Source organism: Callithrix jacchus, chromosome 10 (genome assembly GCF_049354715.1).
Source record: "Callithrix jacchus isolate 240 chromosome 10, calJac240_pri, whole genome shotgun sequence".
Lineage (NCBI taxonomy): Eukaryota > Metazoa > Chordata > Mammalia > Primates > Cebidae > Callithrix > Callithrix jacchus.
The window spans coordinates 20,243,780-20,270,296 of NC_133511.1; the positions used below are offsets into that span (position 1 = coordinate 20,243,780).

At 49.3% G+C, this 26,517-nt stretch overlaps 1 protein-coding gene and 1 pseudogene across 13 annotated transcripts in view; one reads left to right on the plus strand and one right to left on the minus strand.

The window, feature by feature from the left end:
* The window catches only part of GRIK4 (glutamate ionotropic receptor kainate type subunit 4), a 489,633-nt gene that overhangs the window by 84,814 nt on the left and 378,302 nt on the right, over positions 1–26,517 (plus strand). For 4 of the 13 annotated variants that reach the window (XM_078339710.1, XM_078339708.1, XM_054241643.2 and 1 more), the window contains exon 2: positions 6,563–6,775. The exons of the other annotated variants lie outside the window; for them this stretch is intronic. The gene's annotated coding sequence lies outside the window, so the exon portion shown is untranslated. The remainder of the gene's footprint in view (positions 1–6,562; positions 6,776–26,517) is intronic. 13 annotated transcript variants of the gene reach the window in all.
* On the minus strand, positions 1,669–26,025 carry LOC100403227 (elongin-C pseudogene; annotated as a pseudogene).

The following is a 26,517-nucleotide window of genomic DNA, read 5'->3' on the forward strand; positions in this document are numbered from 1 at the left end:
CCCAGGCTGGAGTACAGTGGCACGATCTCATCTCACTTCAACTTCTGCCTCCTGTGTTGAAGTGATTCTTGTGCTTCAGCCTCCTGAGTATCTGAGATTACAGGTGTGTGCCACTGCAGTTGACTAATTTTTGTATTTTTAGTAGAGACCTCGAACTCCTGACCTCAATAATCTGCCCACCTTGGCCTCCCAAAGTGCTGGGATTATAGGCATGAGCCACCATGCCCAGCCGGGATGGCTTTTTTAAAATCACCCTAACACACAGCCTGTAGTAGGTGCTCACAAAGTTTTTGTTGAATTGATTCTTTTGGTTAACACTTTTGAAAACCCATTGTGTGTCAAACATTGTGTTAAGTGTTGAGGATATAAAGATGAAAAAGACAAATTATCTCCATTCTTACACTCTAGAAAGGGAGACAGGTCTATTAACCAGTAAATAAAATGCAGTATGATGAGTGTGGGAAAAGAGGCTGTGGGAACACCGATGAGGGAACAATGAAATCTGCCAGGGAAGTGGAAGATGGGGTGTTAGGGAATGCTTCAGAGAGAGGTCGGAGAAGGACAGAGTGGGATGCAAGCCAGCAAAATTGTTTCTAAAGGGGCAGGATGGATGTCTGTGTCTAGGTGTATATGACTCTGCCTTCGTGTCTGCGTGTCTGTGTTGAAGTCTATGTGTAAGTCTGTGTCTCTCTACAAAGCCTATGTAGAAGAGGTCACACTGGGGAAGTAAGGGAGAGTACATGTAGGGAAAATGAGGGCAGAGGGTCTGAGAAGGGGCATCATCAGCTGGACTTCTTTTTTTTTGAGATGGAGTCTCACTCTGTCACCCAGGCTGAAGTGCAATGGCACCATCTTGGCTCACTGCAACCTCTTCCTCCCAGGTTCAAGTGATTCTCCTGTCTCAGCCTCCTGAGTAGCTAGGATTACAGGCATGCACCACCACGCCTAGCTAATTTTTGTATTTTTAGTAGGAGATGGGGTTTTGCCATGCTGACCAGGCTGGTCTCAAACTCCTGACCTCAAATGATCTGCCCGCCTCAGCCTCCCGGAGCGTTGGGATCACAGGCGTGCGCCACCACGCCCAGCCTAGACTTGTGTTCCATCCAGTTCTCCCCTCAATTGGGGCTTCTGTCTATGTAAGCACTGGGGGCCTCAGGACCCCTGGCCTAGTCAACGGCTGCTCCCAGAGCCGCGAACATGACAGCCTTATGCCAGGGCAGCCCCAGGTAGCTTTGGTCTTCGGCCCCTGGATGCCAGAGGCAGCTCCACTCACCTTGCAGGGTTGCTCCCTCTCTGCCTGGGTTCCAGTCTAGTTCTGCTCCTTACCTGCTGGGTGACAGGGACAAGTCTCTTTCTGCTGTGACGGGGTGATGATATTTCCCACAAAGGGTTCTGGAGAGAATTCAGTGAGATCATGTATGCAAAGTATCTTTCTTGGGACTGCACATGGTGGGAGCTGGGCGCTTGCCAGTTTCCTCTTCTTCCTCTCCCTCCTTGGCTGACTCCCCAACAGGTGAAGACCTGCCCTGCTCTCTGACTGCCCCCTGGGTGCCCTCTGCGAGCCCCATGGCAGGCAGCAGAGTCTTAGAGTCACGTAAAGGCAATTTCTTTAGCTGCTTCTTTTTAAAGAACAAAAAGCAAATTGCCTCTCAGTCTTACTTGGCTGCCTCAGCCGTGCACCTCGCCAGCGTGTTTGCATTCAGGGATCCGTGGGGGTCCTGAGGTGGTGAGCCGTGCGCACCGCCTGTTCAGTGCAGCCCCCGCTTTGTCTGATTTCCTAATACCGTACAGCATTTGAATTTTCCTCTAAGGGGAAAGGGAAATCGTGACTGTGGATGAAGCCCTCTTTAGTGGCCTCTGTGAGATCCCCCCAAAGTTGTTCTCCAGCCCAATTAGAAACCTGCTTGGCTTTTATGAGCGGGAGTGCCTGCCGATGAAGACTCCTGTTCCGAGCCCTAATTACCGCTTGATGGAATGAATAAAGACGTCGTGTTTTCTGCATTTTACTTACAGAGTTGCTGATGCGGTGAATGTTGGATGAAACGTCTCTTTCCTCAGAGAGATTAAAAACTAAGTGCCTCGGCGACAGAGCCAAGCGGCTGTTTTAGCGACAGACTTCCCCTCCTGCTCCTCTTGGCCTCGCACTTGGAGCTGGTCTGGGCCCTTTGTGTTCTTTCCACTCTTCTGGAATCAAGGTGGAAGATGCCTTGCTCATCGAATCTAGCTGATTACAAAGGAGACACAAGCATTTATTGAGCCCTTGCCGTGTGTCAGGAGTTTTTCCATCCATTCTCTCATTTCCTTCTCACAGCAACGTTATGAAATGGCTTGCTGTGCCCATTGCACAGGTGAAGAAGCGGAGGCTTGCAGAGTTAGTACCTTGTCCAAGGTTACATGGCTAGCAGGTAGCAGAATGGTGGTTTGAATTCAGCCTCTAGTGCAGAGTTCGTGGTCTTTCTCCATTGGCCCCAGGGACACTTCCTGGCCTTCGTGGTGGAAACTGCCCACCCCCTGAGGAGCTAACCAGTTCTATTCCTTGACAAAGAATGGCAGAGTACAGTGGTTATGTTCTACCATGTGATGAATCTCCCCAAAACTTAGTGGCTCAAGACAATGAACTTTATTGTTGTTCATGGCTCTGTGCTTGACAAGATGGCTTCTTTGGTCTTGGCCAGGTTGTCTGGGGCTGCAGGAACTGGGATGGCCTCACTCAGTATCAGCTGTGGCAAGGACCATATGGCCTCTTGCCTTCCAAGAGGCTCGCCCAGGCTTAGCCTATTCCCCACATTCTCTGTATCCATGTGGATGTAGACATCCATTCTTCCTCTTTGAAAATAACTTAGCTGGCTTGGACCCTGTCTGTCTTGCAGAAGAGGGAAGCCTGATGCACAAGTACTTTTACATCCTCTGTTATTTCACATCTGTTAATGTCCAGTTGGCCAAAGGAAGTCACATGTCCAAGCCCAGACTCAAGGGACGGATAATGGACTCCTTCTCTTGATGGGAGGGGCCAGGAAGCCCCATTTCAAGAGGTGCACTTACAGGAATGGGGAAGGCTTTGTGGTCATTCTGCAGCTACTGCAAAGGGTAACACCCACCCTTCAAAGGCCATGTCACAGCTCTTGGTCCTGTAAACTAAGAGCCTGGAGAGGGAGCTTATTGATCTTCCGCATCTGGACAGGATGTCACGAGGCTGTGCCACACAGATGCCTCATTTTGTTTGGTGCCTGTGCCTTTTTTTTTTTTTTAAACATACAGAGAATGTGAAAACATAACTTCCCTTTTAAATTGATCCTTGCTCTCACAACCAGTCATTACCTTTTGTGATCGTTATTAATATTTCCCCCGACCAGCTGCTGCAGATGAGCTGGGAGTGCACATTTGGAGTTGGTGGTAGGGAAGGTCCCTGTTCTGGGCTTGAGGCTTTAGAGATGGATGAAGGGACATTGGTGCCCCATGCCCGTCCTCTTCTCGGGCTCACATCATGCCCTGGCTTATCCACCTGGACTTAACAGAGTTTCCCCCCTGATCTGGGAGATGGAGACCAGAGAGTTTTCGGCTCTTCGAAGGAAGGAGAGGTTCAGAAGAATGAGTCAGCGATGGAGTCTCTAGATGCCTTGCCAGCTCCATCTCAGCTTCTGTGTTCTCAGCCCCCTAGCCTCCCTCTTGTGCTTCCAGGGACATAGTGCCCTGTTTTCAGTGCGGAAAGTGCTTTGATCAGAGGTTTGTGAAAACCAGTTTCAAGGCTGCCAGCTTTGGGTGTTCCCGGGGTGTGGGCCTCAGTTCCAGGTTGCCCTGAAACTCTCCTTTCAACAGGGAGAGAAAAGGCAGTAGGAGCCACAAACACCTTGGGCCTTGTTCCCCAGCTCAGCCTTCTCGGGTTAATCACCCAGGAGCAAGTCAGACACCCCCCAAGGGAACCCCTGCCCCAGGGCCTGTGACTTAAAGGTGAAAGGATGGCTTTTGGTGCCTCTTGCAGCCAGAGTATGTTTAAGCATTAGAGGATGGTTTTAGGTTTGACTCTTTCTCGTGTTGGCCTGAGCACCTAGCATGGGGCCTGGCACACAAGAGAAGTTCTAGAAGTGACCTTGCCATTCGCTCACTCTGCAGGTGGCCGAAGCCCTTGGGTGGAAGGGTCCAGGGAGGGTAGTGCTGGCAGCCTTGATTCAAGTGTGTGTGTGGGGAAAGAGGAAGGTGAGATCTTCAGTGGGGACCCCCAAGGCCTGCAGGAAAATGAGACTCTTTTTTTTTTTTGAGATGGAGTTTTGCTCTTGTTGCTCAGGCTGGAGTGCAAAGGTGCGATCTCAGCTCACCACAACCTCTGCTTCCCGGGTTCAAGTGATTCTCCTGCCTCAGCCTCCCAAGTAGCTGGGATTACAAGCATGTGCCACCATGCCTGGCTAATTTTGTATTTTTAGTAGAGATGGGGTTACACCATGTTGGTCAGGCCAGTCTCGAACTCCTAACCTCAGATGATTCATCCTCCTCGTCCTCCCAAAGTGCTGGGATTACAGGCATGAGCTACCACACCCGACCTAAAACTGAGACTCTTAAAGCTGCTCCTGGTACAGTGGGAGGGTACCTCACTCCCCCCCCCAGGCTTCTGGCTTTTCAGCGTGGCTGATTCCTGGTGCACTGTCAGCCTTTATGGGTCCCATTAGAGCAAGGGACTAAGAAGTTTTATGAGTTTTTCCACCCCTCCCCCTGTCCTAAAAAAAAGAAAAGTAGAGTTTTCCTGCAAATTAAACAAATGTCAAATCAGCATTGGTTGCCTGAATGGCAGCCTTCCAGAAGTAGTGCCTCAGGCTAACTCTGGGAAGTAGGGCTTCCTACTCTCCTGGCCTCCCAGCAAAGCCCTCTGCTCCTTGAACAGAGGACTGAGGAGGGATGCTGGTCTTTGTTTTCCTCCCACAGTCAGGGCTGGAGGACATCCCCGTTCAGGAGTGCAGAGGCAGGGGCCTGAGCCCTCTCCCCAGCAAGAAGATCTTCAGGGGTTCTGGGAGCCTCTGGCATTACAGGCAGCATTTTGAATACGTATGGAAAGTGAAATTGGAAGGGGCAAATCTGTAGCTTTGTTCTGATTTTCAAAGAGGTCAGTGACTCTCAAAAAGATTAAGAACTCATGCAAGGCTGGGCACAGTGGCTCATGCTTGTAATCTCAGCACTTCGGGAGGTTGAGGTGGGCAAATCGCTTGAGGCCAGGAATTTGAGACCAGCCTGGGCAATGTAGTGAGATCCCACATCTACCAAAAAATACAAAAAGTAGTCCCAGCTATTTGGGAGGTGTGTGTGCTAACCTACTCTGTGTTAGCCTAACAGATTCCATCTTGCTGAAAGCCAGACAGACTTCGTCTTAACCTCCGCCTCACCCCTCCCACCATTTCTCCCTTGAGTGCATCCCTTGCATCACACAGTGCTGGGTCATATTTTGCTTAGAACCATAGAAACATGTAACCATTGTAAAATATCCTGCTTGACAAGTCCCCTTGCTATTGTGAACACCCCTTGATTAATTATATGGAAAGTACCGAATGCCCCTTTGGTAAATAGCAATCGTGGGAACCGCTTGCCTATACCCTGCTTAGTTAATCAACAATCTTAGAAGCCTCCTGCCTCCTAGTCACCAGCCTCCTCCCCTAACCTGCCTGTTCTGCTTCTGTAAAATTCCACTTCAGCTAGGCTCCCCCGCCCCTACCTAAATCAAGGTATAAAGGGAAATCAAGCCCCTTCCTTGGGACTGAGAGATTTTGAACATGAGCTGACTCTCAGTTGCCAGCAATAAAGGACTCGTGATTCAAACTCAGAGTGTGGCCCTTTCCGTCTAACTCGCTCGGTTATAACGTGGTGGCACCCGCCTGTAGTCCCAGCTATTTGGGAGGCTGAGCGGGAGGATCACTTGAGCCTGGGAAGACTGAATCTGTAATGAGATGGATCGTGCCACTGCACTCCAGCCTGATGACAGAGTGAGAACTTGTCACAAACAAACAAACATAACTCATGAGAACTAGTCCAGGGGCTCATTTTGGACAAGAAGAACTTTGTCCAGGGGCTGAATGTGATGGCTCATGCCTGTAATCTCAGCACTTTGGGAGGCCAAGGCAGGTAGATCACTTGAGGTCAGGAGTTTGAGACTATCCTAGCCAACATGGGGAAACCCATCTCTACTAAAAATACAAAAATTAGCCAGGCATGGTGGCGGGTGCCTATAATCCCAGCTACTGGGGAGGCTGAGGCAGGAGAATCACTAGAACCCGGGAGGTGGAGGTTGCAGTGAGCTGAGACTGTGCCACTGCACTCCAGCCTGGGCCACAGAGCGAGACTCCGTCTCAAACAAAAACAGAAACAAAACCAGAAAGAAGAGCCTTGTCCAGGAAGGCCTACACCGGGCGAGTGACTTGATTCAAGTCACACAGCACATTAGTGGCTTTTTGTTTAAAGATCAGATCCCTCTGTTTAAGGTGCAGGGGGAAGAGTGAGGAGGGGAGGCTTTTTCTCATTTGCTGGCGATTTGCAGGCAGCTTGTTTCTTAATTGACTAGTTTTTTTTTTTTCTTTTTTTTAAGTTGGAATCACTCCCAGAAGTAAAGGGGCTGAGATGAGCAAAATAAATAAGGAATAAGCAGGCCCAACGTGTGGGGAAGTAGAAAATACAAAGCGACTGAGTTTAGGGTGAAACTGACTCAGAGCTGAATGGGAACAGAAGTGAGCTGTGCTGTGTATGTTCCTGCCCCAGCCTTAAGAGAGGAGGAGAGCAGCATGAAGGATATAGAAACCGGGTAAGCTTCTTATTTTGTTTTCTGATGCAGTGGGCTAAGGGGCTTCTTTTTATATGAGGAGCCCTAGGCTTGGAGTGTCCCCGACTCTTGCAAGTCTGGAGAATTGAAATGGAGCCCTCACCTTCTGGCCCATTGATCCTCTCTGATTTTGCCGGAGTCCCTCTCCCCAGCTCAGTCCCAGCCAGGTATCTTGGGGCTGCCTTCCCCAGGTGCTCATCCTCCTCTTTCATCCAGCTGGCTCCTTACAGTGTAGTTCAGTAAGCCCCTGGGTGCCCCCTCTTCCTTCTTTGTTGGCTTTGACAAGCGGTGGAGGCCCCCCTCCTAGTTTCTCTGAGATGATAAGAAGGTTGAAAGCATCTTTTACTATTCTCAACTGATAGTTTTTGCTTCTGGGGCCAATCTCCATTTAGTGGACAAATAGAGCCCTATAGGAATTGATTACCCTCCCGCTGGCTCCCCAGGGGCCTGTTCAGGAAGTGCCAGCCCCTCTCTGGGAATGGGTGGGTAGCCATCAGAGGGACCACCTGGCAGCTTCTAGATATTCCCTCAGGCCCACGTCATTTCAACCCTTTTGGACTGGCATTGATAGCCCATTTTGCAGATGAGTAAACCAAGGCTCAGAGAAGTAAAAGAGCATGTTCCAGTGTTGACAGACGAGGCTCTGAACACAGAACTGGCTGAGCCCGAAGCCCATAGTCCCGACTGAAGGCCTATCTGGGTATGAGGGTATCTGCCTCGCATTACTTTTCTGCCTGCATTTTCATTAGTATCTTATTATTATTTATTAGGAACAGAGTCTTGCTCTGTCATCCAGGCTGGAGTGCAGCGGTACACTCATAGCTTACTGAAGCCTTGGACTCCTGGGCTCAGGCGATCCTCCCATCTCAGCCTCCTGAGTAACTGAGACTACAGGCGTGCACCACCAGGCCTGGCTAATTTTTTTATGTTTTGTAGAGATGAGGTCTCACTATGTTGCTTAGGCTGGTCTCAAACTTCTAGCCTCAAACAATCTTCCTGTCTCAACTTCCCAAAGTGTTAGGATTATAGGCGTGAGCCACCATACCCGGCCAGCGTCCTATTAATGTGAAAAGTATGTCCACTGTGTTCAGTGCTAGCTCTGACAATAGAGGCCTGAAGACAGGAGAGAAGGAGGAAGGTGGCAGAGGGATGATCTTCTGACGGGGAATCTCCGGAGCTGAGGTCACAAATGGGTAGACTGAGTCCCACTGGCGGATAGGCCATGTGCGGACATGCTGTGATTTTGTTTGGCTTGGCTATGACTTTGAATGCCTGTAGGTAGGGCAGCCATTTTCTCCTGGGCCACAGCCCCATCTCTCCCTGCTCCACACACCTGCTGACCACACTCACTTTATGGCTTGGTCGGCTCGAGGATGTGATTCTGCACGTCTCTCCCTGATTCTGCATTCAGTGACATCAGGTTGGCAGCTTGAAATTGGCCATGTTGGGTGTATTCACACCGTAGAAGTCAGCAAACACTACACATCAGGGCTTTTTCTTTCTTCAGTTTGTTGTTTATTTTTTTAGAGCCAGTTTACCCGCACTCTGCTGCCTGTAGCCATTTTCTTTCAGCCCTCCTTTGAAAAAATCTCTCCAGTTTGTTCTAGGTGTGGTCATTCATGTTGCTTTATTTAATTCTGTCTCATTTATGCCTCACAACAAGCCTGCCATGGAAGATGTCCCTGAACCCATCTTGAAGATAAAGAAACACATGCCAGGCATAGGGGCCAGGGCTTGGGATCAAAGACAAGTCCTTTGCTTTCAAGCATCATACCTCTTGATGGCTTAGCTACTTGGTTTTCAGTTGGGGGGAAGGTTTGACAATATCTGAGGACACTTTTGTTGCTACAAGTAGAGGGGGTGCTACTGGCACCTGGTGGGTGGAGCTGGGGGAAGCTGCTAACATCCCACAGTGCACAGGGCAGCCCCCCCCACCACCAACAAAAGAATGATGTGGCCCCAGATGCCAGTGGTGCTGAAGTGTGGGGAGCCCTGGCTTAGTAGGTACTACCCTGGACATGTAATTGCTTTTCCTATCTCAGGAAGGCATGAACTAAATAAAGGTCACACTCACCTTGGTCAGGAACAGGGAAGCACCGTTTGGGCAAAGCTGACTGTGCTACCAAGATGGCTTTCCAGATGGGCTGGCAGGCAGGTTTAAGGTCTCACTGGGCTTGTGCCCAGACCTGGGAGGTTAAAGTAAGGTAGGAGAGGGTCACAGTCATTGCCTGCCAGTGGAAACTGTGACCTGAGGACAAGTACGGACAGGGGAGGATCTCATGAGAAAAGAACGTGGGAGTGGCGAGAAGCAGCAAAAGCCTTGTCCCAGGAAGAGACCAGCCTGCCCCTATTAGCCGTAAGCCAGAGCTGGAGAAAACAGAATCAAGACAGGTAGGTTTACAGGGCTGCATCCGTGGTTCCCAAATCTGCCTCATTGCCAGAATCATCCAGAGAGCTATAATAAGAAAAAACAATGTATATGGCCAGACCTTGCCCCAGACTTAATTGGGGCAAGAAGTGGGGCCTGAAAGTCTGATACATATATACATATATATGTATATATATGTGTATATATATACATACAGTGAGACAGGGTCTCACTGTGTTGCCCAGGCCAGAGTGCAGTGGTGTGATCATGGCTCACTGCAGCCTCAACCTTTTGGGCTCAAGGAGTTCTCCTGTCTCAGCCTCCCAAGTAGCCAGGACCACAGGTGTGCACCATCACACTTGCCTAATTTTTAATGTTGCCCAGACTGGTCTTGAACTCTCGGGCTCACGTGACCTCCCGCCTTGGCCTCCCAAAGTGTTGAGATTACAGACGTGAGCCACTGCGCACAGAAAAGCCAAATCTGAATTTCAAAAAACTTTCCAATTGATACTGATGACGCGGGCCAAGTTAGGGACCCCTGAGAAAGATGAACATGTTACTTGTCAGTGACGGCTGTTACATATCAAAACGAATATTTGAGGGAGGCTAGGCACCAACATCACTCATGCAATAAAGTGTTTGAAGACTCCACACTGCTCTGGCCTTACAGCAGTAGGTGGGCTGCTCTCCTGCCCCCTCCGAGTGTACAGAATATAATTAGACACAGGGGATAGAATCTCTCTGAGCCTCATTTTCCTCATCAGTTAAATAAGACAAAGACTACTTACAGCATGGGGTCTTTGCGAGAATGGCATAAAGAAGCAATGTGACAGCCATCAGCAGGTTCCTAGCATAGCGTCCGGGTGGTAGTGGGTCCTCTGTAGCTGTCTGTTATCCATGGCTTTTGCTGCAAGAGCTTCCTCTTTCAGTCCAAATTCTACGTAGATTTTGGTTCTACCTTGTGTCAGGGACGTTCCAGGCACTGAAGGATACTGAAGTGAGGGAGTCCTAGTCTTCATCCTTGGAGAGCCTGTAGCATGGCGGGGAGGTAGATGTGTAAAACTCTTTGCCCAGCCGGGCGAGGTGGCTCACACTTGTAATCTTAGCACTTTGGGAGGCCAAGATGGGCAGATCACCTGAGGTCAAGAGTTTGAGATCAGCCTGGCCAACATAGAGAAACCCCATCTCTACTAATAATACAAAAATTTTCTGGGCATGGTGGCTCATGCCTGAAATCCCAGCTACTCTGGAGGCTGAGGCAGGAGAATTGCTTGAACCCAGGAGGCAGAGGTTGCAGTGAGCAGAGATCACACCATTGCATTCCAACCTGGACAACAAGAGTGAAACCCTGTCTCAAAACAAAAACAAAAACAAAAACAAATCACATCAGAAACAAAAACCCTGCCCTTCAGCCACGCTGTGCAATACAGCATGGAGAGGGGGCATGAGCTTGCTGTGAACCTGGGGTGGGAGGGGGCATGTGTCAGGGACGTTGCTTAGATGGAATTCCAAAGGAAATTACAGGGTTTTTGCATGATGGAAAAAGTTCTCCAGGTGTGCCAGATGAACCAGGCTGGTAGGCAGCAGGGAAAGACTGCCAGAGGTAGTGGCTGGGGAGAGGGTGTACCTGGGATCTCTGTGCCTTTTCTAATAGGCCCCTGGTTCTTGCCCTCTTTTTCTCTTTCCTCCCTTCTCCCCTCCTGAGAAATGATACCCATCAGGTGCAGACACTTGAAAAAGTTCATCTGCTTGGTGTATGATTTATCATTCAAACTTTTGGTAACCGATTTCCAGTCTCATAAAATATTAAATACATCCATTTATTGAATATTGCATTTTGATATGTTTTCACGCCTCATTTGCCACTGAAGTCAAGGACAGATTCACATTTTTCATGGCGTGGGGCCCAGATTTATCCTCCTGCAGTGTTTTATTATATCCCCTCCCGATGCCCCTCCTCCGCAGACCCACGCTCCTTGGTGTCTCACTTGAGCAGCCACCCTGACGGCCCAGTTGGCACGGAGCATGGCAGGCCCAGGGCAGAATGGCCACATATATCATCCCCAGGGAGAGTTATTTACATAGCACTGTAAACATTTGTGGAAGGAAGGACAGGGTCTCTGCCAGACCTCTCCAGATCCCGCATCAGACAGCGGCCAAGCCAGAGGTAGAGCCAGAGGGGAGAAACTGTCCTGTCACAGGCCTGTGAGCAACACTCATTCCATCCATTCATCCTCTCACACTGGCAGCTGAGGTTTAATGAGCACCTACTAAGTGTCAGGTACTGAGCTAGGCCCTGGGGACTTTAAGATGGAAAGCTGTTGTGCGTGTGGCCACAGGTGCGGTGGGAGAAGTGTGTCATTAAGAGCTGTGAGCATGGAGAGGAGGGCATGCACTTCTCCCACGGAGGCAACTGGGGGTGATGGAGTGGTGGAAAGACCTCAAGAAGGAACAGCCCTTGAGCTCAGGCTTCAGCTAAGAGTGAGTTTGCAGATGGCTGATGAGGACAAGGACGTTCCAATCAGGGTGTGCTGCTGGAACAGCGGCATGGGTCAGGGGGCGGCAGGGGTGGGTGGGAACTGAGTGTTTTGGGGCCGGGTGCTATTCTGTATGGCTGTGGTTGGAGAGTTCCGGAGGGGCCTGGTAGGAGTTAAGGGTGGCAAGGAGGTAAGGACAGGTCACAGAGGGCTTAAAAGCCACAAAAGTGAAAGAATTTGGGTGGTCTCTGGGAGATGGGGAGGGAATGCCACAATTTGGTGTGAGATGAGAGGATGGTTTGGAGTGGAGCAAGACCAGAGGCAGGGAGGGCGATTGGGTGGCTGGCTCAGTGGTCCAGGTAAGGAAGGAGGAGGAGGAGGAGGGGGAGGAGGAGGAGGAGGAGGGGGAGGAGGAGGAGGAGGAGAAGAAGGGGGAGAGGAGGAGGAGGAGGGGGAGGAGGAGGAGGAGGCGGGAGGAGGAGGAGGAGGACGACGACGACGACGACAGGCTTCAGGAGACATTCAGGAAGCAGACTGCATGGTGGTGACTGGTTCAGTATTGGTAGACCCTTAGGCTGGGATTCCTTGTGTTGTAAGGGGTGTGGTTAAGGGTGATCACAGGAATCAGCCATGGCGTAGTGAGGCAGGGAGGGGAGGGGGCAGATGCACAGTGCCTAATGAGCAGGCTGCTGCTGCGGACGCTCAGGCTCAGGCCCCTCAGGATCTCTTGGAGCCTGGGAAGCAAGGTGTTCCCTAACAGAGCAGGAAGCTGGGGTACCCATCATTCATTTCCCATTGCATTGGCTGAGGGTTGACCTGCATTTAGCACTACCGCACGCTGGTCTGCAGGAGGCCAGGAGAAGGCCTTTATGCAGAGAGCCCAGGGGCTTGCAGCTCAGGGAAGGGGCTGGGGCAGGGTTCTGTGAGTATTTGCACAGTAGATGGGAGCGGGGAGTTGAGGCTGATTCCAAGGACCACAGGTTGGGTGGAGATGCCATTCAGATAGGAAGAATTTGGGTGAGTGGCCATTTGGGGGCAGAAAGGGGATGACTAATTCAGCTTTGTCGTGTTGAGTTTGGGGTGCCTGTAAGCCGGCCACATGGAAGCACCAGCAGGAAGCTGATTGATGGGTGAGGAATCTAGGAGAGGGGTGTGGGCGTGAGACACAGATTTAAGTAGAGATGCAGCCAAAGCCATGGGCCCAGATTATGTCACTTATAGTCACTTAAGAAGAGCAGAGAGCAGATGAGAGAGGAAAGAGCTGGGAAACAAGGAATTTATGGAACAAGCTGGGGAAGAAAGCCTGGCAAGTCAACTGAGGAGCAACTGGAGAGAGTGGAGGGAAAAACAGAGCAGGTGAGACTCCGGATTCCAGGGAGCGGTTACCGGAAGGAAGAGGTTAGAAAGACAGTTGCTACTGAGAGGAGTTGAATCAGGTGAGGGCAGGAAAGCATTCGTTGGGCAGTGAGGAGGTCATGGGGCTTTTCCAGGGAATGTTTTCAGTCGAGTGGTAGGAGCAGAATCCAGACAGGCAGCTGTATAAAGTTTTTGAGCAAGGAAGTGTCAAGGTCAAAGTGGCATTTTTAGATTATTCTGGAAAAGATGTGCAAGGTCACAGATAGGCAAGGCTGAGGTCAGGAGGCCAGCAACGAGGCTGCTGCAGGCTTCCAGCCAGCTGGGAGTGCAGCAGTGGGCTTAGAAAATGTGGGAGGCGGCCGGGCGCTCTGACTCACGCCTATAATCCCAGCACTTTGGGAGGCCGAGGCGGGTGGATCACGAGGTCAAGAGATCGAGACCATCCTGGTCAACATGGTGAAACCCCATCTCTACTAAAAATACAAAAATTATCTGGGCATGGTGGTGCGTGCCTGTAGTCCCAGCTACTCGGAAGGCTAAGGCAGGAGAATTGCTTGAACCCAGGAGGTGGAGGTTGCAGTGAGCCGAGATCGTGCCATTGCACTTCAGTCTGGGTAACAAGAGTGAAACTCCGTCTCAAAATAAAAAAAAAAAAAATGTGGGAGGCTTGCTTGAGCCCAGGAGCTCGAGATCAGCTTGGGCAACGTAGTGAGACCCCATCGCTACAAAAAATACAGGAAGGAAAGGAGAAGGCTGGGAGGAGGATTGCAAGGAAAACTTGCTAGGGCTCAAAATTGCTAGGCTAAGGGGACACCTTTACAAAGGCTCTCGGGGGCCAACCCCACTGGCCACACTTTGTGTGTGTGTGTGTGTGTGTGTGTTTCAGGGCTAAATGCTGTCATCAGTAACACAGTCTCTGCCCCTATCCATACTGAGAGGTGACCTTGTGATCCTCACTCCTCCAGGACATTTTCCTCATTGTGGAGGAAGCAGTGACCTACCTCCTAAGTTGTGAGAGTCATAGGAATGATGCCTTTCAAAGCACTGCGGAGGTTGTGATAAACCACGTGGATTTTTAACTACAGTGCAAACAACCATCAGGACCTGTGTCTCTGCAGGGCCCTGGAGGTGCCCCAGAAACTGACCCTGCTACCTCCTGCCCTGCTTCTCTGCCTACCTGAGCCACAAGCCACCAGCCCCAGCCTTCTGGAAGCGCCTGTGTGTCCTGACCTTGGATGCTCCCATCTCAAGGAGGATAGGCCTGGCTGGCTGGCGGCCTATGGACAAACGAGTGACCCGCCAGCAGGAGCCTTTCCTTCTTTCCTCTTCCATTCAGAGCTAGTCTACAACCCACTGACAGGGAGAGTGTTGAATCTGATTTGCTGAAATACAATAGCAGATTGATTTTGTAGCCACCAGCGCCTGTAACAAATTCCAAGTGAAGTTTGGATCGCACAGTTGTGGGCTAATGACATTTTAATTGCATGTCATATTTAGTCTGGCTCAATCTCAGGAGCCTGGGGTGGAGGCCCAACCCTGCGTGCTCCCAGCACCACCCCCCCCCCCCTTCAGTCGGGCCTGTTTGGTCCCTCTCAGAGTTTACTCTCCTTCCCCTAGCCCTTCCCATCCCTGGGATCTGGGTGCAGGCAGTTGGGGTGAAGTCAGAGATGGTTCTGGACTTGCATCTGTTTCAGATATTTTTTTTAAGAGCTGTTTGTTTTTGCTGTCTTGCTTTGCTGCCCAGGGAGGCCTCAAACTCCTGGGCTCCTATGGTTTTCCTGCCTTGGCCTCCCGAGTAGCTGGGACCGTGGCCTCTTGCTGCCGCTCCTGACTGTTTAAGATTTTATCCCGCTTTCCGCTTTTCCAAAGGTAGCTTTCCCTACCTTTGTTTTTCACGCTTAGCTTTGTCTTCCCACTCTCTTTGCACAAACCATGAAGAGCATGCTGCACTGTCGTTAAATATAAATTTATATTTATTTATTTATTTTTTGAGACAGAGTTTTGCATTGCCCAGGCCGGAGTGCAGTGGCACGGTCTCAACTCACTGCAATCTCCACCTCCCCGGTTCCAGCCATTCTCCTGCCTCAGCCTCACAAGTAGCTGGGACTACAGGCATGCGCCACCACACCTGGCTGATTTTTGTATTTTTCATAGAGATAGGGTTTCTCTGTGTTGGCCAGGATGGTCTCAAACTCCTGACCTCAGGTGATCCTCCTGCCTCAGCCCCCCAAAGTGCTGGGATTACAGGCTGAGCCACCACACCTGGCCTGGTGCTGGGATTACAGGCTGAGCCGCCACACCTGGCCTGGTGCTGGGATTACAGGCTGAGCCGCCACACCTGGCCTGGTGCTGGGATTACAGGCTGAGCCGCCACACCTGGCCTGGTGCTGGGATTACAGGCTGAGCCGCCACACCTGGCCTGCACATCTTAATACACCTGCCTCCTGCCTCTTCTCCTTCTAACTGCTTTTTTCTCTCCGCTTCTACACTTGGTTTTCCTGTCCTTCCTTTCCTCTGCTCTCTCCACTAACCACCTCTGTGATCTTGGGCTCATCAGTTCCCCTCTCCGAGCCCCAGTCCTCTCATTTATGAAATGCAGGGCTTAGACTGATTGGTCTCTGTGAGCCTTTGATGCGCATGTGCTCCCTCCCTGTGTGCTTCCCTCCTTCCCTCCCACCCGCCTCCTCCTCCCTCTCACTTCTTGGTCTCACTTGTGTTTTTATGGCAATGCTCGGAGCAGGAGTCTGCCATCTCCACAGAACAGGTGGAGGCCAGGGCTGCCTGTTACGACCTGTGAGCCTTCCGCAGGAGAGGGATTCAGTGAGGAGCTGATTTGCTCCCTTCCCCCAGAACAGCTGAGTAATTGAAGAAAACATGAATGTTAATGATGCATTTAGCATTTGGAAGTTAGAGGGGTGATTAATATGTTGTAAGTTGTATATTAACACCTTCACAGCGGCATAATGAAGACAAAATATACACTCAGAGATGACACTGTTTATTCTTGTGTGCAGCGCTCCTGGATGCCAGCCCCCGAAGCCTCAGAACACGTGGCGTGGCTGTGTGTGGCGAGGAGGGAGTGGGTGCAGGGACGGTGTCTGGCTTTCTGGTTTTGGCGGTGAGCTGTCTCACCTGTCTTGGGCTGGCCCAGGCAGCCGGAGTGGAGGGTGGAGAGCACAGTGGACTAGGGGGCTTGGAGTCTGTGAGGGATTAGACGGTAGGAGACGCTGTCTGGTTCAGGAGTGGCATGCCCAGACGACAGTGCAGCATGTTTGTTCTTCGCGGTCTGCCAAGCTCACTCTAAGTTTTCAAAGGAATGACGGGATAGGAGAGGTGAAGGAAAGACACGGGAAATAAGAAAGGCCTGCAGTGTCTTGAACTTCAGGAACTCTGGGATTTGCCCATTCTGCCCCAGAGAGGTCCCCCTCCCCAGCAAGGGAAACTTGCTATAGGTTACGCCTAGCGAGTCACAAGCCTGGGTGCAAGCAAAGCCTATTGATTGAAAACTCTCTGACCAGGTTCCATATGGGTGCTCAGTTAGGCCTTTTCCATGAGAACCAGAGTCTCAGAATGTCAGTGCAGGAAGGGGCTTGAAAGAACATCCAGCCCATGTCCTGTCATTTTCAACAGGAAACCAAGGCTCAGTGAGCAGGACAAGACTTTGATTTGGACTGACAGCTTGAGGCAGAGCCATGAGAGGGTCAGCTCTCTTTCGTTGAACCTCTGGGACTCTAGATGGGGGTGCAGAGACCTGAGGACTGTGGCCCCTCGATGACTCCCTTGGCCTGTTTGTCCAGGAGGCCACACAGGAACTCTACCCAACAGCTCCGAAGTGTGGACTAACTGGTAGGATGTGAGGAGACTGGAATCCTAGTTCTGCTGATTACTGGCTCTACAGTTGTGCAGCTGTGAGAAAGTGCTTTCATCTCTCTGGTCTTTAGTATCGCCATTTGTCAAGCAGGAACAATAATATTTAATATGTAGTATAATTGTAAGGATCTCTTACAATTTAATTATAATTTAATGACTTACACTCGAAAATGATTAGCATTAAGGTGTGTGTGTCTTCGTGTGTGAAAAACTAAGTACAGTTTCTAGCAAAAGACAAGGAAGGTGCTCAAGAAATGGTGATAGTGGGTCGGGTGTGGTGGCTCACGCCTGCAATCCCAGCACTTTAGGAGGCCAAGGAGGGTGGATCACCAGGTCAGGAGTTTAAGACCAGGCTGGCCAACATGGTGAAACCCCATCTCTACTAAAAAATACAAAACTTAGCTGGGCATGGTGGCTTGTGACTGTAACCCCAGCTACTTGGGAGGCTGAGGTAGGAGAATTGCTTGAACCGGAACCAGTGAGGCAGAGGTTACAGTGAGCCAAGATCATGCCACTGCACTCCAGCCTGGGCTACAGAGCAAAGAGACTCCATCTCAAAAAAAAAAAAAAAAAATGGTGATAGTGGTGTGCCATAATTGTTACTGTTATCATTCTTTGCTTTCCTGACCACAGCCTGCACACCCAGCTCTTATCTGTTCTTCAAGATTCATCTTAGTCATTCTTCCTCTGTGCATAATCTCCCTCACTGCCCACTACCCCGGTCCCGATTCAGCACCCTCCAGTGTGTGGTATAAGCCTTCATCTATCTCTTGTCGGTGGAGTTTGCTTGTCCTTCTCCCACATGTGACTATAAGCTCAGTGAGAGTGGAGACTGTGCCTCCTCCCCGCCTCCTCAGCATCAGTGTTCCTGAATGTTCATTGGAAAGGTAAGTGCTCTAACTCCAGGCCTGGTAAGCCCCACCTGGAATGAAGCCAGTGGGTGTGAACCTGCCAGCTTCTCACTTGTCAAGATGAATCCTGAGTTCTTCTGTGCAGTGCAGGGAGTGCTTTGCTTTTGGGTTGAGGGCACCCGCTCCTAGTGAGAATTGGTAACCCATCTTACCTCCGCAGGGCGGACTGTAACTCGAGTCCTGCTGCTTCCACAAAGCCTTCCCTAGTAATTCCATCTTTTCTATAATAATGAATTCATTCTTCCAACGTGCTTGTCATACTTTACTTTGTCCTGTAATCACTTATGTATTTCCTTTGTGATATGCCTCGTATCTATCCCTATTGGACAACTCATCTCACCATGAACCACTGTGGTGCCGTGTGTCCATCTACAGTAGACTTTACCATTGGTAGAGTTTAAATAGCACTTTGTTCAATGAATGAGTGATAGATTTCTTACTATATTTGTAGTGTAGGGGCCTGTTCAGCTGTTATCTCACTGTCATACTAGTTTTTCTCATTATCCATTCTACATTCCATGAGAGCAAGGATTTTACTAAGTATGTCTGTGTCCTCATAGTATTGTGCAGAAAATGTTTAGTGGGTAATTAATTACTGATTTATTTCCTTAAATTTTCTATCCTATTAAGACTTTTGAAGCAAAAAAATCTTATTAGCTTAGTTAAGCGGTGCCAACATTTGAAGAAATTTACTAAGCCTGAGTCCCTATGATGAAACATACAGCATGTGGGATTCCACGTGACAGGTGGGAATCCTAAGGGTTTTTCTGATCATTTCCTGACAGGCACTGATGACTTTAATGAAGGCAAAAGATCTCAGTTAATGGGAATTATTAGACTTGACAGTAGAAGTTGTCAGTGTAGCCCTTATTATCGGGCTACTTTGTGGTGGATAGGAACGGGCTTTGGGGCTTCGTCTATGATAGGAGAGGTCTCCCTACTCACTCTGGCTGGGTCAAACTGAGGCCATACCAGAGCTCTGAGCTTCTACCATGTGTAGAGTCCTGAGCGGGGCCAGGAACACAGGGACAAAGAGAAGTGAGGTGGGTAGGGGAGCAGGGTCATGGGCACATGGTGCAAACCTGAGTGTGTTTGAGAGAAAAAAGCATTTCTAACCAATGACCCTCATATTCAATAGGGCTCTGTGTGTGAGTGGTGGGGATGCTGGGATAAAGAGCCATTTGAGGCTGGAGGGCTGGTCTCTGCCATTGGGGTATTGGCTGGTGAGAATGAAGATGATCACTAATATTTGTATGTAGTTGTGACTCAGAGAGCTAGGGTTCTGGAGTTGGAGAAACCAAAGTCCACAGCTGAGCCCATCTGCTTCTTTTTTGTTTTTTCTTTTTTTGAGACAGAGTCTCACTCCTGTTGCCCAGGCTGGAGTGCAATGGCGCAATCTTGGCTCACCCCCACCTCTACCTCCCAGGTTCAAGCGATTCTCCTGCCTCAGCCTCCTGAGTAGCTGGGACTACAGGCATGTGCCACCACGCCTGGCTAATTTTGCATTTTTAGTAGAGATGGGGTTTCTCCATGTTGGTCAGGCTGGTCTCGAACTCCCAACCTTGGCTTCCCAAAATGCTGGGATTACAGGTGTGAGCCACCGTGCCCGCCTGCCCACATGCTTCTTAGCTGATTGGCCTTGGGTAAGTTGCTGTTTCATCTTCTCTTGTGTGGGGTATCATAACAACTGCTTCCTGCTTCTCTGTGTCTTGTACAAGAAGACGTGACCCCACAGTGGGACCAGCACTCAGGTCTTGTCAGTTCTTGTCCTGTGCTTTCTACACTGTTCAGCCAAGGGAAGGGGGACTGTCTGCTTAATTAGCTGATGTTGGTAAGAGCTTTGGAGATACAAAGCTCTTGATAAGAGCTAATCCCCTTAATCTCTGTGGGGGTGATGTGCGAATGTATTGTACAAGGCAAATAGCACTGGGGGGATTGGCCAGGAATGCAGGGCAGCACACGGAGCATGCACGTGTTTGCATGTGTGCACATGCACACAATGTTCATGTTCCCTTCGAAGGTGCTGCAGACATGATGTGCAAGGATTCGTGCCTCAGATGAGGCTTGGAGGAGAAACCCTCTGTGTTTTTCCATCCCAGAAATGCTGATTCTATTATTGGTTGGAAGGTGGCTACAGGTCCTAGGGCAGGGAAGCTCCTGAGCTCTGCAGGAGTGTCTGTGGGAAGGGAAGGATTTGAGAGCCCAGTGTCAGGTGTGGATTGAGCTTTCTGCATGCTGCCCTGCTCACTGTCTCAGGATGCTGAGGCATTTACAATTGTCCTGGTAATCCTTCTGGCAAAGTTGCCAGCCTCACTATAGCCTTGAAATGGGGAATCTATGGACTCAAGACACGCTATTCTGTTTTGACTCAACAGTGGACAATCTATTTTCTCTCAGGAGTTTGGACTTAACCTTAAGTTATCAAGTGGTTCACCCTCCCCTCTGTTCCCTCCTCTCTGCATATGTAAGCTCTGCCTGAATCCTCTCCCACTTCCTTCTGTGAGCCTTCCCTGCAGGCAGTGATGGGGACAGGCCCTCAGTGCAGTGACTGGCCTGCCTGCCATGTAGGCTTGGCTCCCCCAGAAGCAGACCCCAAGTGAAGACAGAAGTAGGTGCAAATGGTTATGTGGTCAGTGTTCCTGGGAGCCACTTAGAAAGGGGGTTATGTTGTTTAAAAAAGTCCACTCATCTGCCTGATAGAACAGTGGAGAAGTGAGACAGGGAAGGGAAAGAAAATCATCAAACTGTGGCCACCTGGGGCCCAACCTTACTGGGGCACAGTGGGAGAGTATAGAGCCTCCTGAGGGCAGGGTGTCCTCATGGCTACTAGCTAGGGTCTAGCACTAAGGGCCTGTCCCATATACATGGGCTGCATGAGCCCCAGAGACCCAAAAGTTCTTGGGTGAGCCAGAGGTGGCTGCATCTGTAAGGCCCCCAGATTAGCAAGTGTGAGCGAAGTGAACACGGCCCCATGGCTGCTCCTGGCCAATCTGAACTACTGCATCCCAGACCCAGGCTTGGCCATTGCAGTGAAGGCAGCTCCTGTGGCCATAACCCCACTCACGTGTACATGCCAGCTACCCTCTAGATTCTAGGAGCATTTTTGCCATTTTTATTTATTGAAGACACTGGAGGTGATCTGATTTATTAAAACCATAAGCAAATATGCATTCCTCATGGGTTTCCTTTGTGTCAGGCACCGTGCTAAGTGCTTTTTCTGCATATCTCATCTTGGTCCTTTTGACATCCCATGAAGTAGGTGTCGTTATTCTTATTTTCCATTTGAGGCAACTGAGGCAGAGAGTAGTTAAGTGAATTTACGCAGCTTCACTCAGTACCATACCATCTTTCCTGGCTGTGCTCATGATCCAAGAGCTTGGTTCTGCCAAATGGCACTTCACGAAACATTGAGCAGGTTGGGTGGGCTAAGTCTGTGGGCCTTCTGTGTGTAGACACCAAAAATAAGATTCAGTCCAACTAAAAGCCCGTTAATTATGCCCCAAGACTACAGATTGAAGGATACTTGGGTCTTGATGGATGGAAGCTGCCTCTAAGTTGGACTCCGAGGAGTGTTGTAGCCCCTTGCCCTTTGATGTATTTGTTTCTGCCTGGCAAGGCCTGGCAGCTGCCTGGGCTCTGGCCCTCTTCTCTATTCCAGGAAGCCCAGCCATGCCAGCTCTGGCTTGTCACTCTTTTTGTCCCAGGGAGCCCCTAGAGATCTCTTAGTAATGCATTTTACCTATGGGGCCTAGCTGGCACTCTTCCTACCCCTAGGGCCTGGTACATGATTTTGCCATCAGGCTTTCTGATTGCAGCTTGTGGGCGGGAGATCCCCAGTGTCTTCTTTAACTGGGTGCTTGGTTTTCATTTTAATCTGATAACTGAAGAGCTCTGGAGTAGGAGCCAGGAGATCTTGATTTAAGTCTCACTCATTGCATGTGTCCTCGTACTTATTTCTCCCTGGGCCTAGTGTCCTCATCTGATAAATCATGGGATCTAGTATCCTTTCTGGGCCTAAAATCCCAGGAGTTGGGGAGATTCAGGAATTGGGTTACAGAGCAGAGGGCTACCAGCTGGTTTCAGAGGCTTCTCTCTTCTGGGACTCAGCTGTCTGCTGGCTGACAGATCAAGCACCCAGGATCCATTGCATTCGATCAGTCCAACACCTTGGATTCTGCCAGTCCTAGGTGCTTCAGAAAATCCCTGCCCTTACCTCTTCATGGTGATGGGGTGGGGGGCAGAGGGAAGAACTTGGGGATTGGTGCATGGTGGGGATGGGGAAGAGGGCTGTGGACTCAGCCATGTTTGAGCCACGGAGTCTCAGGAGCAGAGGGGCCTGTGGAATGGGCCAGGCCGTGATGGATTGTGACTTCTTAGCTTGTGGGTCAATAATCCCTTTAGTAAGAGATCCCAAGGTGCACCTTAGCTGGAGCTCAGTCATAAAGGCAGCAGTGGAGAATGGAGCTTTCATAAGAGGTCCTGAGGAAAAGCCTGTTGGATTGCTCTTTCAAATTGTCCATGTTCCTCAAGGAGCCATTATCTTCAGTTGGAATCTGGATACTTTGGTCTATAAGATTTGACCCTAAGCTATTCAACCAGGATGGATGGAATAGGAAGTTGGCCCCACAAAGTGGTTTGGCCATGGTGGCCGGGAAGGGAGGCATAATGTTGAGGGGACAGCACAGGAATTGAAGATGGGTATGCACGAGACACCGGACTCCTCCAAAGGTGTTGGAAAACCAAAGACTGGCACATGAAACCATGTCAAGACCTTGAGGCAGCACGCCTCAGATATGGGAGTGGGCTACTCAGATTTTATGAGATACCCCTTTTGTCTGAGGCAATGAACCAGTGAGCTTTCCTGGCACCAAACAAGCTTATAATACACTACAATTACCTGTGCAAGTGATTCCAGTACCCCTGTGCATCAAGCAGTTTTTATTGGGCTTTTGCTTTGGGGTTTTTCTTAAAATCCCCTCTGCTAGAATGGTCAAAGAGGGTTCTAGGATGGCAGTGGATAGGTGTGACTGGAGCAAAAAGTTCACTTAGGGCAGGGGTTCTCCTGGGGAACCTTCTCTGAGCCCCATGAATGTTAGCAAAATGTTAGGTGTATGTAGTGATGTGTGTTTCCCTGGGCAAGAGCATAAAACCTTCAACCAGAGTCTCAAAATGGTCTTTTGTCTTACAAAAGGTTAAAGTTAAGAACCCCAATCAATCTATGAAAGCAGGGCTATGTCTGCTTTGCTGTCCATTGTATTCTTAGTACCTAGCTTAGGTATCTGGCACTTGGTAGGTTCTTAATAAATAGTGGTTGAATGAATAACTGACTAAGAGGAATAATGGGGGTCTAACTCTGTCACCCAGGCTTGTGAGTGCAATGGTACAATCTCAGCTCACTGCAGCCTCTACCTCCCAGGCCCAAGTGATTCTCCCATCTCAGCCTTCTGAGGAGCTAAGACCACAGACATGCCACCACACCTGGCTAATTTTGAAATTTTTTGTAGCAACAGTGGTATCATTTGCATTAATGGTGCCTGGTTGGAGGTGATTGGATCGTGGAGGTGGATTTCCCTCTTGGTGCTGTTCTCATGATAGTGAATGAGTTCTCATGTGATCTGTTCATTTATAAGTGTGTGGCACTGCTCTGGCCATGTGAAATGCTTGCTCCTCCTTTGCCTTCGACCATGCCTGTAAGTTTTCTGAGGCTTCCCCGGAAACAGATGCTGCTGCGCTTCCTGTATAGCCTGCAGAACTGTGAGCCAATTTCATCTCTTTTAATCATAAATTACCCAGTCTCAGGTATTTCTTTATAGCAATGTGAGAATGGACTAATACCAAAAATTGGTATCAGGAGTGGGGTATTCCTAGAAAGATACCTGAAAATGTGGAAGCAACTTTGGAACTGGGCAATAGGCAGAAGTTGGAAAAGTATGGAGGGCTCAGAAGAAGGCAGGACAGTGAGGGAAAATTTGGAATTTCCTAGAGACTTTTTGAATTGTTGTGACCCAAATACTGATAATGATATGAATAAAAATAGCCAGGCTGAGGATGTGTCACATGGAGATGAAAAACTTGCTGGGAACTAGAGTAAAGGTTACTTTTACTATGGCTTAGCAATGAGCCTGGCTCCCTTGTGTCCCTGCTGTAGGGATCTGTAGAACTTTTGATCTTGAGAGTGATTACTTAGGGTATCTGATGGAAGAAATTTCTAAGCAGCAAAGCATTTAAGACGTTGCCTGACTTCTTCTAATGCCTATGCTCATATGTATGGGTAAAGAAATGACTTAAAGTTGGAACTTACATTTAAAAGAGAAGCAGAGCGTGAAAGTTTGGAAAGTTTGCAGCCTGGCCATGTGGTACAAAAGAAAAGCCAATTTTTAGGGGAGGAATGCAAATAGGCTGCAGAAATTTGCATAAGTAAGGAAGGGTCAAGTGCTAATAGCCAAAACAGTGGGGAAAACTCCTTGAGGCATTTCAGAGACCTTTGTGTCAGCTCCTCCCATCATAAGCCCAGAGGCTAGGAAGACATATGGTGTCATGGACCAGGCCTGGGGCCCTGCTGTCTTGCACAGCATCAGGGCACTGTTCCACACAGCCCACATTCCAGCTCCAGCTGAGGCTCAAAGGGGCCCAGGTATAGCTAGAGCCACAATTTCAGAGGGTACAAGCCATAAGTGTTGGTGGCTTCCACGTGGTGTTAAGCTGGTGGGTACACAGAGTACAAGAGTTGAGGTTTGGGAGCCTGTGCCTGGATTTTGGAGGATGTATGGATAAGCCTGTTTGTCCAGGGAGAAGCTTGCTGCAGGGGCGGAGCTCTCATGGAGAACCTCTACTAGGGCAGTGTGAAGGGGAAGTGTGAGGCCCCAGAATGGTAGATCCACCAGCATCTTGTACCTTGTGCCTGGAAAAGCTGCAGGCACTCAATGCTAGCCCTTGAAATCCACTGTGGGGGCTGAACCCTGCAGATCCACAGGGGCAGAGCTGCTTAAGGCCTTACGAGCCCACCCCTTGCACACTAGTATTCCCTAGATGTGAGAAATGAAGTCAAAGATTATTTTGGAGATTTAAGATTTTATGACTGCTGTGCTGAGTTTTTTACCTGCATGGGGCCTATAGCCCCCCTTTTTTTGGCTTATTTCTCCCTTTTGGAATGGGAGTTTTTACCTATTGCTGATACCCTCATTGCATCTTGGAAGTAACTAACTTGTTTTTCATTTTACGGGCTCATAGGCAGAAGGGACTTCCCTTATCTTGAATGAGACTTTGGACTTTGGACTTTTGAGTTAATGCTGGAATGAGTTAAGACTTTGGGGGACTGTTGGGAAGGCATGATTGCATTTTCCAATGTGAGAAGGACATGAGATTTGAGAGGGGCCAGGGGTGAAATGATACGGTTTGAAGCTATGTGTCCACCCAAATCCCATGTGGAATCGTAATATCCAGTGTTGGAGGGGGGACCTGGTGAGAGGTGATTGGATCGTGGATGCAGATTTTCCTCTTGGTGCTGTTCTCATGATAGTGAGTTCTCATGAGATCTGGTTGTTTAAAAGTGTGTGGCACCTCCCCCACTCTTCCTCCTGCTCCGGCCATGTGAAGTGCTTGCTGCTCTTTTGCCTTTGGCCATGACTGTAAGTCTCCTGAGGCCTCCCCAGAAGCAGCTGCTGCTGTGCTTCTTGTACAGCCTGCAAAACTGTGAGCTAATTAAATCTCTTTTCATCATAAATTACCCAGTCTCAGTTTTTTTTTAATACTGAAAAGAGTGTATTATAATTTATTTTATTGACAATCCATGAAGTTTGCAGCCACCAGCAGTTCTAGTGCAATTTCAGGTGCAATTGGTAGTCTGGGAATCTTGGTAGAGCTGTTAGTGTAGCGAACCTTGTATGTAAAATACATGCATACTTTTGATAGCCCATGTTAAGGTGCCTCTCTCAAATTGACCTCATTGGTTTCATTCTCAGCAAAATTGGCCTGGGCCACTCCACATGGCTTTGTTATACCTGATGTTAATGTATATTCTCTTTTTACAGTAAATTCATGTCCATCAGATGATGTCAATTTGACATACATGGCATCAGGGCCTTCACAGCCACCAGGGTTTTCTCCTTGCCATCCATTTCATTCTTATGAAATTCTACTTTGCTTCCCCAGGAACTTTAGTAGTTTCTCTGAGTTCTGTTTTTCCCCTTCTCGAGGCATCCTTGTCTCGAGCCACCACAGCCCAGTACCCATGTATCGCCCCTCAGCCACTGTAGCCGAGTCCCCATGTACTGCTACAGCCCTGTTCCAGGGCCACTCCCCCACCCTCGGCTACCTCCCTGTCCTCAGGTATTTCTTTATAGCAATACAAGAACAGACTAATAAAGATGGGGTCTCCCTATGTTGTCCAGGCTGGTCTCCACCTCCTGGGCTTAAGGGATCCTCCTGCCTTGGCCTCCCAAAGTGCTGGGATTACAGGTGTGAGCCACTACACCTGACTTGGGAAAGCTTTTAATGTAGGTGTTTATAGCCTTGTGGAAAGGTTCTGGTTTAATTTTTTAAATAAATATTTATTGATAGTTAGCTCCAATCATGTGTCAGGTATTGTAGTATTATTACTAGTACTTACTGCCACTATTATTTCCTTAAAGACTACCAGCCACTATTTATTGGGCATGCATGATATGCTGGGTATTGTACTCAGCCCTTTGCCATATGATCTCATTCAATCCTTATAACCATTCAGTCAAGTAGATATCATTA